Here is a 13,757-nt window from a genome sequence, read left to right on the forward strand (position 1 = left end):
CATAGTGCCAAAAGGTTCATGCTAAGCTAGCTTACCGTGTCTTTGGTGTGACTAGATGTATAAAATGGTATGCAACATATATAGTTTACTACATGAAGATTGAGATTTCACCAGTTGTGACCTACGTAATTCATCGACCACTAGTTATTGTACACTAAAGATAGAAAGGCTTGAAGAAGGGATTCTTTTGGGTGATACCAGAATCCAACACTAGTGTCCGGGAGAGTTTTCTCACAAGTCTTAGATGAGTTTGTTAGGCGGTGACATGATAAAGTTAGACTAATGAAACATGTTTTTTGCGCTATGACCAAACCACAGTTAAGGTTAAGGAACAAAGACAATAATAAATTGAAGGAATGCACTACCTGTAGAAGGACTGAAACAGAAAACTAATCCAGAAACGTGTAATAATAGATTAAAAAGGCTAAAAAGTTGCCACAGAAAGGTTATATCTGCAATAACAAAGATGAGAAAGCGTGTGGATCTAAATTTAAAAAGGCAGTATTGAGGACCTCTCTGATAGAGAAAGGAAACTAAAGGGCCTTTCAGTAAGAATAGCAGCACACACAGGAGTGCAAGAAATAAGGCTCCAGGTACTTGCGTGGAAAATCTCAAAAAAAATTTGGACCATTTCTCGATTTGTGCGTGTCATCCTTGCGCAGGGGCCATGCTAATCTTCTCTGTATCGTTCCAATTTTATCGGATGTCCCAGAAGGGACGATGCTAGTTGCCGCGCTCTGCCTTATAAACCAGTCCGACTCTCCCCGGCTGGCCGATGTGGGACTAAACCAACAAGCGTTTGTTTTGCCCATGGCACTGTCCAGCCAAACCCAGACGCCATCGGGCGCGTGGTGGGCCGCCAGTCGCAAGTCGGATCTCTCTTCACGTGGCCCAAATTAATGGAAGAGCATAACGGGCCCTCGTGTTTTTTCATTAGGGAATAACGAACGGCGCTTGGGCACTAAAAATAATACTATAGTTCTTGCCGCACGTGGGGGGGGGCACATGCACGTTTAGGGAAGGAGGGATCAACGAATCCTTTTGATTGTTCACAATTTATGAAAGGTGGATTATGCAAATCACAAACCTTTTTAAAAAGCAAACTTGTGCGTGAAGGAGACTAGACGATCAAGTCGTTGCCACAAGTATATATTGCAAAGACCATAGTGCCAAAAGGTTCATGCTAAGCTAGCTTACCGTGTCTTTGGTGTGACTAGATGTATAAAATGGTATGCAACATATATAGTTTACTACATGAAGATTGAGATTTCACCAGTTGTGACCTACGTAATTCATCGACCACTAGTTATTGTACACTAAAGATAGAAAGGCTTGAAGAAGGGATTCTTTTGGGTGATACCAGAATCCAACACTAGTGTCCGGGAGAGTTTTCTCACAAGTCTTAGATGAGTTTGTTAGGCGGTGACATGATAAAATTAGACTAATGAAACATGTTTTTTGCGCTATGACCAAACCACAGTTAAGGTTAAGGAACAAAGACAATAATAAATTGAAGGAATGCACTACCTGTAGAAGGACTGTAACAGAAAACTAATCCAGAAACGTGTAATAATAGATTAAAAAGGCTAAAAAGTTGCCACAGAAAGGTTATATCTGCAATAACAAAGATGAGAAAGCGTGTGGATCTAAATTTAAAAAGGCAGTATTGAGGACCTCTCTGATAGAGAAAGGAAACTAAAGGGCCTTTCAGTAAGAATAGCAGCACACACAGGAGTGCAAGAAAGAAGGCTCCAGGTACTTGCGTGGAAAATCTCAAAAAAATTGGACCATTTCTCGATTTGTGCGTGTCATCCTTGCGCAGGGGCCATGCTAATCTTCTCTGTATCGTTCCAATTTTATCGGATGTCCCAGAAGGGACGATGCTAGCTGCCGCGCTCTGCCTTATAAACCAATCCGACTCTCCCCGGCTGGCCGATGTGGGACTAAACCAACGAGCGTTTGTTTTGCCCATGGCACTGTCCAGCCAAACCCAGACGCCATCGGGCGCGTGGTGGGCCGCCAGTCGCAAGTCGGATCTCTCTTCACGTGGCCCAAATTAATGGAAGAGCATAACGGGCCCTCGTGTATTTTCATTAGGGAATAACGAACGGCGCTTGGGCACTAAAAATAATACTATAGTTCTTGCCGCACGTGGGGGGGGGGCACATGCACGTTTAGGGAAGGAGGGATCAACGAATCCTTTTGGTTGTTCACAATTTATGAAAGGTGGATTATGCAAATCGACAAACCTTTTTAAAAAGCAAACTTGTGCGTGAAGGAGACTAGACGATCAAGTCGTTGCCACAAGTACATATTGCAAAGAACATAGTGCCAAAAGGTTCATGCTAAGCTAGCTTACCGTGTCTTTGGTGTGACTAGATGTATAAAATGGTATGCAACATATATAGTTTACTACATGAAGATTGAGATTTCACCAGTTGTGACCTACGTAATTCATCGACCACTAGTTATTGTACACTAAAGATAGAAAGGCTTGAAGAAGGGATTCTTTTGGGTGATACCAGAATCCAACACTAGTGTCCGGGAGAGTTTTCTCACAAGTCTTAGATGAGTTTGTTAGGCGGTGACATGATAAAATTAGACTAATGAAACATGTTTTTTGCGCTATGACCAAACCACAGTTAAGGTTAAGGAACAAAGACAATAATAAATTGAAGGAATGCACTACCTGTAGAAGGACTGAAACAGAAAACTAATCCAGAAACGTGTAATAATAGATTAAAAAGGCTAAAAAGTTGCCACAGAAAGGTTATATCTGCAATAACAAAGATGAGAAAGCGTGTGGATCTAAATTTAAAAAGGAAGTATTGAGGACCTCTCTGATAGAGAAAGGAAACTAAAGGGCCTTTTAGTAAGAATAGCAGCACACACAGGAGTGCAAGAAAGAAGGCTCCAGGTACTTGCGTGGAAAATCTCAAAAAAAATTGGACCATTTCTCGATTTGTGCGTGTCATCCTTGCGCAGGGGCCATGCTAATCTTCTCTGTATCGTTCCAATTTTATCGGATGTCCCAGAAGGGACGATGCTAGCTGCCACGCTCTGCCTTATAAACCAGTCCGACTCTCCCCGGCTGGCCGATGTGGGACTAAACCAACGAGCGTTTGTTTTGCCTATGGCGCTATCCAGCCAAACCCAGACGCCATCGGGCGCGTGGTGGGCCACCAATCGCAAGTCGGATCTCTCTTCACGTGGCCCAAATTAATGGAAGAGCATAACGGGCCCTCGTGTTTTTTCATTAGGGAATAACGAACGGCGCTTGGGCACTAAAAATAATACTATAGTTCTTGCCGCACGTGGGGGGGGGCACATGCACGTTTAGGGAAGGAGGGATCAACGAATCCTTTTGGTTGTTCACAATTTATGAAAGGTGGATGATGCAAATCGACAAATCTTTTTAAAAAGCAAACTTGTGCGTGAAGGAGACTAGACGATCAAGTCGTTGCCACAAGTACATATTGCAAAGACCATAGTGCCAAAAGGTTCATGCTAAGCTAGCTTACCGTGTCTTTGGTGTGACTAGATGTATAAAATGGTATGCAACATATATAGTTTACTACATGAAGATTGAGATTTCACCAGTTGTGACCTACGTAATTCATCGACCACTAGTTATTGTACACTAAAGATAGAAAGGCTTGAAGAAGGGATTCTTTTGGGTGATACCAGAATCCAACACTAGTGTCCGGGAGAGTTTTCTCACAAGTCTTAGATGAGTTTGTTAGGCGGTGACATGATAAAGTTAGACTAGTGAAACATGTTTTTTGCGCTATGACCAAACCACAGTTAAGGTTAAGGAACAAAGACAATAATAAATTGAAGGAATGCACTACCTGTAGAAGGACTGAAACAGAAAACTAATCCAGAAACGTGTAATAATAGATTAAAAAGGCTAAAAAGTTGCCACAGAAAGGTTATATCTGCAATAACAAAGATGAGAAAGCGTGTGGATCTAAATTTAAAAAGGCAGTATTGAGGACCTCTCTGATAGAGAAAGGAAACTAAAGGGCCTTTCAGTAAGAATAGCAGCACACACAGGAGTGCAAGAAATAAGGCTCCAGGTACTTGCGTGGAAAATCTCAAAAAAAAATTGGACCATTTCTCGATTTGTGCGTGTCATCCTTGCGCAGGGGCCATGCTAATCTTCTCTGTATCGTTCCAATTTTCTCGGATGTCCTAGAAGGGACGATGCTAGCTGCCGCGCTCTGCCTTATAAACCAGTCCGACTCTCCCCGGCTGGCCGATGTGGGACTAAACCAACGAGCGTTTGTTTTGCCCATGGCGCTATCCAGCCAAACCCAGACGCCATCGGGCGCGTGGTGGGCCGCCAGTCGCAAGTCGGATCTCTCTTCACGTGGCCCAAATTAATGGAAGAGCATAACGGGCCGTCATGTTTTTTCATTAGGGAGTAACGAACGGCGCTTGGGCACTAAAAATAATTCTATAGTTCTTGCCGCACGTGGGGGGGGGGCACATGCACGTTTAGGGAAGGAGGGATCAACGAATCCTTTTGGTTGTTCACAATTTATGAAAGGTGGATTATGCAAATCGACAAACCTTTTTAAAAAGCAAACTTGTGCGTGAAGAAGACTAGACGATCAAGTCGTTGCCACAAGTACATATTGCAAAGACCATAGTGCCAAAAGGTTCATGCTAAGCTAGCTTACCGTGTCTTTGGTGTGACTAGATGTATAAAATGGTATGCAACATATATAGTTTACTACATGAAGATTGAGATTTCACCAGTTGTGACCTACGTAATTCATCGACCACTAGTTATTGTACACTAAAGATAGAAAGGCTTGAAGAAGGGATTCTTTTGGGTGATACCAGAATCCAACACTAGTGTCCGGGAGAGTTTTCTCACAAGTCTTAGATGAGTTTGTTAGGCGGTGACATGATAAAATTAGACTAATGAAACATGTTTTTTTGCGCTATGACCAAACCACAGTTAAGGTTAAGGAACAAAGACAATAATAAATTGAAGGAATGCACTACCTGTAGAAGGACTGAAACAGAAAACTAATCCAGAAACGTGTAATAATAGATTAAAAAGGCTAAAAAGTTGCCACAGAAAGGTTATATCTGCAATAACAAATATGAGAAAGCGTGTGGATCTAAATTTAAAAAGGCAGTATTGAGGACCTCTCTGATAGAGAAAGGAAGCTAAAGGGCCTTTCAGTAAGAATAGCAGCACACACAGGAGTGCAAGAAAGAAGGCTCCAGGTACTTGCGTGGAAAATCTCAAAAAAATTGGACCATTTCTCGATTTGTGCGTGTCATCCTTGCGCAGGGGCCATGCTAATCTTCTCTGTATCGTTCCAATTTTATCGGATGTCCCAGAAGGGACGATGCTAGCTGCCGCGCTCTGCCTTATAAACCAGTCCGACTCTCCCCGGCTGGCCGATGTGGGACTAAACCAACGAGCGTTTGTTTTGCCCATGGCACTGTCCAGCCAAACCCAGACGCCATCGGGCGCGTGGTGGGCCGCCAGTCGCAAGTCGGATCTCTCTTCACGTGGCCCAAATTAATGGAAGAGCATAACGGGCCCTCGTGTATTTTCATTAGGGAATAACGAACGGTGCTTGGGCACTAAAAATAATACTATAGTTCTTGCCGCACGTGGGGGGGGCACATGCACGTTTAGGGAAGGAGGGATCAACGAATCCTTTTGGTTGTTCACAATTTATGAAAGGTGGATTATGCAAATCGACAAACCTTTTTTAAAAGCAAACTTGTGCGTGAAGGAGACTAGACGATCAAGTCGTTGCCACAAGTACATATTGCAAAGAACATAGTGCCAAAAGGTTCATGCTAAGCTAGCTTACCGTGTCTTTGGTGTGACTAGATGTATAAAATGGTATGCAACATATATAGTTTACTACATGAAGATTGAGATTTCACCAGTTGTGACCTACGTAATTCATCGACCACTAGTTATTGTACACTAAAGATAGAAAGGCTTGAAGAAGGGATTCTTTTGGGTGATACCAGAATCCAACACTAGTGTCCGGGAGAGTTTTCTCACAAGTCTTAGATGAGTTTGTTAGGCGGTGACATTATAAAATTAGACTAATGAAACATGTTTTTTGCGCTATGACCAAACCACAGTTAAGGTTAAGGAACAAAGACAATAATAAATTGAAGGAATGCACTACCTGTAGAAGGACTGAAACAGAAAACTAATCCAGAAACGTGTAATAATAGATTAAAAAGGCTAAAAAGTTGCCACAGAAAGGTTATATCTGCAATAACAAAGATGAGAAAGCGTGTGGATCTAAATTTAAAAAGGAAGTCTTGAGGACCTCTCTGATAGAGAAAGGAAACTAAAGGGCCTTTCAGTAAGAATAGCAGCACACACAGGAGTGCAAGAAAGAAGGCTCCAGGTACTTGCGTGGAAAATCTCAAAAAAAAATTGGACCATTTCTCGATTTGTGCGTGTCATCCTTGCGCAGGGGCCATGCTAATCTTCTCTGTATCGTTCCAATTTTATCGGATGTCCCAGAAGGGACGATGCTAGCTGCCGCGCTCTGCCTTATAAACCAGTCCGACTCTCCCCGGCTGGCCGATGTGGGACTAAACCAACGAGCGTTTGTTTTTCCCATGGCGCTATCCAGCCAAACCCAGACGCCATCCGGCGCGTGGTGGGCCGCCAATCGCAAGTCGGATCTCTCTTCACGTGGCCCAAATTAATGGAAGAGCATAACGGGCCCTCGTGTTTTTTCATTAGGGAATAACGAACGGCGCTTGGGCACTAAAAATAATACTATAGTTCTTGCCGCACGTGGGGGGGGGGCACATGCACGTTTAGGGAAGGAGGGATCAACGAATCCTTTTGGTTGTTCACAATTTATGAAAGGTGGATGATGCAAATCGACAAATCTTTTTAAAAAGCAAACTTGTGCGTGAAGGAGACTAGACGATCAAGTCGTTGCCACAAGTACATATTGCAAAGACCATAGTGCCAAAAGGTTCATGCTAAGCTAGCTTACCGTGTCTTTGGTGTGACTAGATGTATAAAATGGTATGCAACATATATAGTTTACTACATGAAGATTGAGATTTCACCAGTTGTGACCTACGTAATTCATCGACCACTAGTTATTGTACACTAAAGATAGAAAGGCTTGAAGAAGGGATTCTTTTGGGTGATACCAGAATCCAACACTAGTGTCCGGGAGAGTTTTCTCACAAGTCTTAGATGAGTTTGTTAGGCGGTGACATGATAAAATTAGACTAATGAAACATGTTTTTTGCGCTATGACCAAACCACAGTTAAGGTTAAGGAACAAAGAAAATAATAAATTGAAGGAATGCACTACCTGTAGAAGGACTGAAACAGAAAACTAATCCAGAAACGTGTAATAATAGATTAAAAAGGCTAAAAAGTTGCCACAGAAAGGTTATATCTGCAATAACAAAGATGAGAAAGCGTGTGGATCTAAATTTAAAAAGGCAGTATTGAGGACTTCTCTGATAGAGAAAGGAAACTAAAGGGCCTTTCAGTGAGAATAGCAGCACACACAGGAGTGCAAGAAAGAAGGCTCCAGGTACTTGTGTGGAAAATCTCAAAAAAAAATTGGACCATTTCTCGATTTGTGCGTGTCATCCTTGCGCAGGGGCCATGCTAATCTTCTCTGTATCGTTCCAATTTTATCGGATGTCCCAGAAGGGACGATGCTAGCTGCCGCGCTCTGCCTTATAAACCAGTCTGACTCTCCCCGGCTGGCCGATGTGGGACTAAACCAACGAGCGTTTGTTTTGCCCATGGCGCTATCCAGCCAAACCCAGACGCCATCGGGCGCGTGGTGGGCCGCCAGTTGCATGTCGGATCTCTCTTCATGTGGCCCAAATTAATGGAAGAGCATAACGGGCCCTCGTGTTTTTTCATTAGGGAATAACGAACGGCGCTTGGGCACTAAAAATAATACTATAGTTCTTGCCGCACGTGGGGGGGGCACATGCACGTTTAGGGAAGGAGGGATCAACGAATCGTTTTGGTTGTTCACAATTTATGAAAGGTGGATTATGCAAATCGACAAATCTTTTTAAAAAGCAAACTTGTGCGTGAAGGAGACTAGACGATCAAGTCGTTGCCACAAGTACATATTGCAAAAGACCATAGTGCCAAAAGGTTCATGCTAAGCTAGCTTACCGTGTCTTTGGTGTGACTAGATGTATAAAATGGTATGCAACATATATAGTTTACTACATGAAGATTGAGATTTCACCAGTTGTGACCTACGTAATTCATCGACCACTAGTTATTGTACACTAAAGATAGAAAAGCTTGAAGAAGGGATTCTTTTGGGTGATACCAGAATCCAACACTAGTGTCCGGGAGAGTTTTCTCACAAGTCTTAGATGAGTTTGTTAGGCGGTGACATGATAAAATTAGACTAATGAAACATGTTTTTTGCGCTGTGACCAAACCACAGTTAAGGTTAAGGAACAAAGACAATAATAAATTGAAGGAATGCACTACCTGTAGAAGGACTGAAACAGAAAACTAATCCAGAAACGTGTAATAATAGATTAAAAAGGCTAAAAAGTTGCCACAGATAGGTTATATCTGCAATAACAAAGATGAGAAAGCGTGTGGATCTAAATTTAAAAAGGCAGTATTGAGGACCTCTCTGATAGAGAAAGGAAACTAAAGGGCCTTTCAGTAAGAATAGCAGCACACACAGGAGTGCAAGAAAGAAGGCTCCAGGTACTTGCGTGGAAAATCTCAAAAAAAATTTGGACCATTTCTCGATTTGTGCGTGTCATCCTTGCGCACGGGCCATGCTAATCTTCTCTGTATCGTTCCAATTTTATCGGATGTCCCAGAAGGGACGATGCTAGCTGCCGCGCTCTGCCTTATAAACCAGTCCGACTCTCCCCGGCTGGCCGATGTGGGACTAAACCAACGAGCGTTTGTTTTGCCCATGGCGCTATCCAGCCAAACCCAGACGCCATCGGGCGCGTGGTGGGCCGCCAGTTGCGTGCCGGATCTCTCTTCATGTGGCCCAAATTAATGGAAGAGCATAACGGGCCCTCGTGTTTTTTCATTAGGGAATAACGAACGGCGCTTGGGCACTAAAAATAATACTATAGTTCTTGCCGCACGTGGGGGGGGGGCACATGCACGTTTAGGGAAGGAGGGATCAACGAATCCTTTCGGTTGTTCACAATTTATAAAAGGTGGATTATGCATATCGACAAATCTTTTTAAAAAGCAAACTTGTGCGTGAAGGAGACTAGACGATCAAGTCGTTGCCACAAGTACATATTGCAAAGACCATAGTGCCAAAAGGTTCATGCTAAGCTAGCTTACCGTGTCTTTGGTGTGACTAGATGTATAAAATGGTATGCAACATATATAGTTTACTACATGAAGATTGAGATTTCACCAGTTGTGACCTGCGTAATTCATCGACCACTAGTTATTGTACACTAAAGATAGAAAAGCTTGAAGAAGGGATTCTTTTTGGTGATACCAGAATCCAATACTAGTGTCCGGGAGAGTTTTCTCACAAGTCTTAGATCAGTTTGTTAGGCGGTGACATGATAAAATTAGACTAATGAAACATGTTTTTTGCGCTGTGACCAAACCACAGTTAAGGTTAAGGAACAAAGACAATAATAAATTGAAGGAATGCACTACCTGTAGAAGGACTGACACAGAAAACTAATCCAGAAACGTGTAATAATAGATTTAAAAGGCTAAAAAGTTGCCACAGAAAGGTTATATCTGCAATAAGAAAGATGAGAAAGCGTGTGGATCTAAATTTAAAAAGGCAGTATTGAGGACCTCTCTGATAGAGAAAGGAAACTAAAGGGCCTTTCAGTAAGAATAGCAGCACACACAGGAGTGCAAGAAAGAAGGCTCCACGTACTTGCGTGGAAAATCTCAAAAAAAAATTGGACCATATCTCGATTTGTGCGTGTCATCCTTGCGCAGGGGCCATGCTAATCTTCTCTGTATCGTTCCAATTTTATCGGATGTCCCAGAAGGGACGATGCTAGCTGCCGCGCTCTGCCTTATAAACCAGTCCGACTCTCCCCGGCTGGCCGATGTGGGACTAAACCAACGAGCGTTTGTTTTGCCCATGGCGCTATCCAGCCAAACCCAGACGCCATCGGGCGCGTGGTGGGCCGCCAGTTGCGTGCCGGATCTCTCTTCATGTGGCCCAAATTAATGGAAGAGCATAACGGGCCCTCGTGTTTTTTCATTAGGGAATAACGAACGGCGCTTGGGCACTAAAAATAATACTATAGTTCTTGCCGCACGTGGGGGGGGCACATGCACGTTTAGGGAAGGAGGGATCAACGAATCCTTTTGGTTGTTCACAATTTATGAAAGGTGGATTATGCAAATCGACAAATCTTTTTAAAAAGCAAACTTGTGCGTGAAGGAGACTAGACGATCAAGTCGTTGCCACAAGTACATATTGCAAAGACCATAGTGCCAAAAGGTTCATGCTAAGCTAGCTTACCGTGTCTTTGGTGTGACTAGATTTATAAAATGGTATGCAACATATATAGTTTACTACATGAAGATTGAGATTTCACCAGTTGTGACCTACGTAATTCATCGACCACTAGTTATTGTACACTAAAGATAGAAAAGCTTGAAGAAGGGATTCTTTTGGGTGATACCAGAATCCAACACTAGTGTCCGGGAGCATTTTCTCACAAGTCTTAGATGAGTTTGTTAGGCGGTGACATGATCAAATTAGACTAATGAAACATGTTTTTTGCGCTGTGACCAAACCACAGTTAAGGTTAAGGAACAAAGACAATAATAAATTGAAGGAATGCACTACCTGTAGAAGGACTGAAACAGAAAACTAATCCAGAAACGTGTTATAATAGATTAAAAAGGCTAAAAAGTTGCCACAGAAAGGTTATATCTGCAATAACAAAGATGAGAAAGCGTGTGGATCTAAATTTAAAACGGAAGTATTGAGGACCTCTCTGATAGAGAAAGGAAACTAAAGGGCCTTTCAGTAAGAATAGCAGCACACACAGGCGTGCAAGAAAGAAGGCTCCACGTACTTGCGTGGAAAATCTCAAAAAAAAACTGGACCATTTCTCGATTTGTGCGTGTCATCCTTGCGCAGGGGCCATGCTAATCTTCTCTGTATCGTTCCAATTTTATCGGATGTCCCAGAAGGGACGATGCTAGCTGCCGCGCTCTGCCTTATAAACCAGTCCGACTCTCCCCGGCTGGCCGATGTGGGACTAAACCAACGAGCGTTTGTTTTGCCCATGGCGCTATCCAGCCAAACCCAGACGCCATCGGGCGCGTGGTGGGCCGCCAGTTGCGTGCCGGATCTCTCTTCATGTGGCCCAAATTAATGGAAGAGCATAACGGGCACTCGTGTTTTTTCATTAGGGAATAACGAACGGCGCTTGGGCACTAAAAATAATACTATAGTTCTTGCCGCACGTGGGGGGGGGGGGCACATGCACGTTTAGGGAAGGAGGGATCAATAAATCCTTTTGGTTGTTCACAATTTATGAAAGGTGGATTATGCAAATCGACAAACCTTCTTAAAAAGCAAACTTATGCGTGAAGGAGACTAGATGATCAAGTCGTTGCCACAAGTACATATTGCAAAGACCATAGTGCCAAAAGGTTCATGCTAAGCTAGCTTACCGTGTCTTTGGTGTGACTAGATGTATAAAATGGTATGCAACATATATAGTTTACTACATGAAGATTGAGATTTCACCAGTTGTGACCTACGTAATTCATCGACCACTAGTTATTGTATACTAAAGATAGAAAGGCTTGAAGAAGGGATTCTTTTGGGTGATACCAGAATCCAGCACTAGTGTCCGAGAGAGTTTTCTCACAAGTCTTAGATGAGTTTGTTAGGCTGACATGATAAAATTAGACTAATGAAACATGTTTTTTGCGCTATGACCAAACCACAGTTAAGGTTAAGGAACAAAGACAATAATAAATTGAAGGAATGCACTACCTGTAGAAGGACTGAAACAGAAAACTAATCCAGAAACGTGTAATAATAGATTAAAAAGGCTAAAAAGTTGCCACAGAAAGGTTATATCTGCAATAACAAAGATGAGAAAGCGTGTGGATCTAAATTTAAAAAGGCAGTATTGAGGACCTCTCTGATAGAGAAAGGAAACTAAAGGGCCTTTCAGTAAGAATAGCAGCACACACAGGAGTGCAAGAAAGAAGGCTCCACGTACTTACGTGGAAAATCTCAAAAAAAAATTGGACCATTTCTCGATTTGTGCGTGTCATCCTTGCGCAGGGGCCATGCTAATCTTCTCTGTATCGTTCCAATTTTATCGGATGTCCCAGAAGGGACGATGCTAGCTGCCGCGCTCTGCCTTATAAACCAGTCCGACTCTCCCCGGCTGGCCGATGTGGGACTAAACCAACGAGCGTTTGTTTTGCCCATGGCGCTATCCAGCCAAACCCAGACGCCATCGGGCGCGTGGTGGGCCGCCAGTTGCGTGCCGGATCTCTCTTCATGTGGCCCAAATTAATGGAAGAGCATAACGGGCCCTCGTGTTTTTTCATTAGGGAATAACGAACGGCGCTTGGGCACTAAAAATAATACTATAGTTCTTGCCGCACGTGGGGGGGGCACATGCACGTTTAGGGAAGGAGGGATCAACGAATCCTTTTGGTTGTTCACAATTTATGAAAGGTGGATTATGCAAATCGACAAATCTTTTTAAAAAGCAAACTTGTGCGTGAAGGAGACTAGACGATCAAGTCGTTGCGACAAGTACATATTGCAAAGACCATAGTGCCAAAAGGTTCATGCTAAGCTAGCTTACCGTGTCTTTGGTGTGACTAGATGTATAAAATGGTATGCAACATATATAGTTTACTACATGAAGATTGAGATTTCACCAGTTGTGACCTACGTAATTCGTCGACCACTAGTTATTGTACACTAAAGATAGAAAGGCTTGAAGAAGGGATTCTTTTGGGTGATACCAGAATCCAACACTAGTGTCCGGGAGAGTTTTCTCACAAGTCTTAGATGAGTTTGTTAGGCGGTGACATGATAAAATTAGACTAATGAAACATGTTTTTTGCGCTATGACCAAACCACAGTTAAGGTTAAGGAACAAAGACAATAATAAATTGAAGGAATGCACTATCTGTAGAAGGACTGAAACAGAAAACTAATCCAGAAACGTGTAATAATAGATTAAAAAGGCTAAAAAGTTGCCCCAGAAAGGTTATATCTGCAATAACAAAGATGAGAAAGCGTGTGGATCTAAATTTAAAAAGGCAGTATTGAGGACCTCTCTGATAGAGAAAGGAAACTAAAGGGCCTTTCAGTAAGAATAGCAGCACACACAGGAGTGCAAGAAAGAAGGCTCCAGGTACTTGCGTGGAAAATCTCAAAAAAAAATTGGACCATTTCTCGATTTGTGCGTGTCATCCTTGCGCAGGGGCCATGCTAATCTTCTCTGTATCGTTCCAATTTTATCGGATGTCCCAGAAGGGACGATGCTAGCTGCCGCGCTCTGCCTTATAAACCAGTCCGACTCTCCCCGGCTGGCCGATGTGGGACTAAACCAACGAGCGTTTGTTTTGCCCATGGCGCTATCCAGCCAAACCCAGACGCCATCGGGCGCGTGGTGGGCCGCCAGTTGGATGCCGGATCTCTCTTCATGTGGCCCAAATTAATGGAAGAGCATAACGGGCCCTCGTGTTTTTTCATTAGGGAATAACGAACGGCGCTTGGGCACTAAAA

General features: G+C 43.0%; 12 non-coding genes across 12 annotated transcripts; all 12 read right to left on the reverse strand.

The window, feature by feature from the left end:
* Positions 1-616: 616 nt before the first annotated feature.
* On the reverse strand, positions 617-719 carry LOC123126822 (U6 spliceosomal RNA). The gene has a single exon (XR_006462035.1). It is a non-coding gene; the product is annotated as a U6 spliceosomal RNA (small nuclear RNA).
* Positions 720-1,776: 1,057 nt separating this feature from the next.
* On the reverse strand, positions 1,777-1,879 carry LOC123126829 (U6 spliceosomal RNA). Its single transcript, XR_006462041.1, has one exon. It is a non-coding gene; the product is annotated as a U6 spliceosomal RNA (small nuclear RNA).
* A 1,060-nt stretch (positions 1,880-2,939) lies between these two features.
* LOC123126830 (U6 spliceosomal RNA) lies at positions 2,940-3,042 on the reverse strand. The gene has a single exon (XR_006462042.1). It is a non-coding gene; the product is annotated as a U6 spliceosomal RNA (small nuclear RNA).
* A 1,060-nt stretch (positions 3,043-4,102) lies between these two features.
* Positions 4,103-4,205, reverse strand: LOC123126878 (U6 spliceosomal RNA). Its single transcript, XR_006462088.1, has one exon. It is a non-coding gene; the product is annotated as a U6 spliceosomal RNA (small nuclear RNA).
* Positions 4,206-5,265: 1,060 nt separating this feature from the next.
* LOC123126831 (U6 spliceosomal RNA) lies at positions 5,266-5,368 on the reverse strand. The gene has a single exon (XR_006462043.1). It is a non-coding gene; the product is annotated as a U6 spliceosomal RNA (small nuclear RNA).
* Positions 5,369-6,427: 1,059 nt separating this feature from the next.
* LOC123126832 (U6 spliceosomal RNA) lies at positions 6,428-6,530 on the reverse strand. Its single transcript, XR_006462044.1, has one exon. It is a non-coding gene; the product is annotated as a U6 spliceosomal RNA (small nuclear RNA).
* A 1,061-nt stretch (positions 6,531-7,591) lies between these two features.
* LOC123126834 (U6 spliceosomal RNA) lies at positions 7,592-7,694 on the reverse strand. Its single transcript, XR_006462046.1, has one exon. It is a non-coding gene; the product is annotated as a U6 spliceosomal RNA (small nuclear RNA).
* A 1,060-nt stretch (positions 7,695-8,754) lies between these two features.
* LOC123126866 (U6 spliceosomal RNA) lies at positions 8,755-8,857 on the reverse strand. The gene has a single exon (XR_006462076.1). It is a non-coding gene; the product is annotated as a U6 spliceosomal RNA (small nuclear RNA).
* Positions 8,858-9,918: 1,061 nt separating this feature from the next.
* On the reverse strand, positions 9,919-10,021 carry LOC123126842 (U6 spliceosomal RNA). The gene has a single exon (XR_006462054.1). It is a non-coding gene; the product is annotated as a U6 spliceosomal RNA (small nuclear RNA).
* Positions 10,022-11,080: 1,059 nt separating this feature from the next.
* On the reverse strand, positions 11,081-11,183 carry LOC123126841 (U6 spliceosomal RNA). Its single transcript, XR_006462053.1, has one exon. It is a non-coding gene; the product is annotated as a U6 spliceosomal RNA (small nuclear RNA).
* Positions 11,184-12,244: 1,061 nt separating this feature from the next.
* On the reverse strand, positions 12,245-12,347 carry LOC123126835 (U6 spliceosomal RNA). Its single transcript, XR_006462047.1, has one exon. It is a non-coding gene; the product is annotated as a U6 spliceosomal RNA (small nuclear RNA).
* Positions 12,348-13,406: 1,059 nt separating this feature from the next.
* On the reverse strand, positions 13,407-13,509 carry LOC123126836 (U6 spliceosomal RNA). Its single transcript, XR_006462048.1, has one exon. It is a non-coding gene; the product is annotated as a U6 spliceosomal RNA (small nuclear RNA).
* Positions 13,510-13,757: the final 248 nt, after the last annotated feature.

The sequence above is a fragment of the Triticum aestivum genome, chromosome 5D (assembly GCF_018294505.1).
Source record: "Triticum aestivum cultivar Chinese Spring chromosome 5D, IWGSC CS RefSeq v2.1, whole genome shotgun sequence".
NCBI lineage: Eukaryota > Viridiplantae > Streptophyta > Magnoliopsida > Poales > Poaceae > Triticum > Triticum aestivum.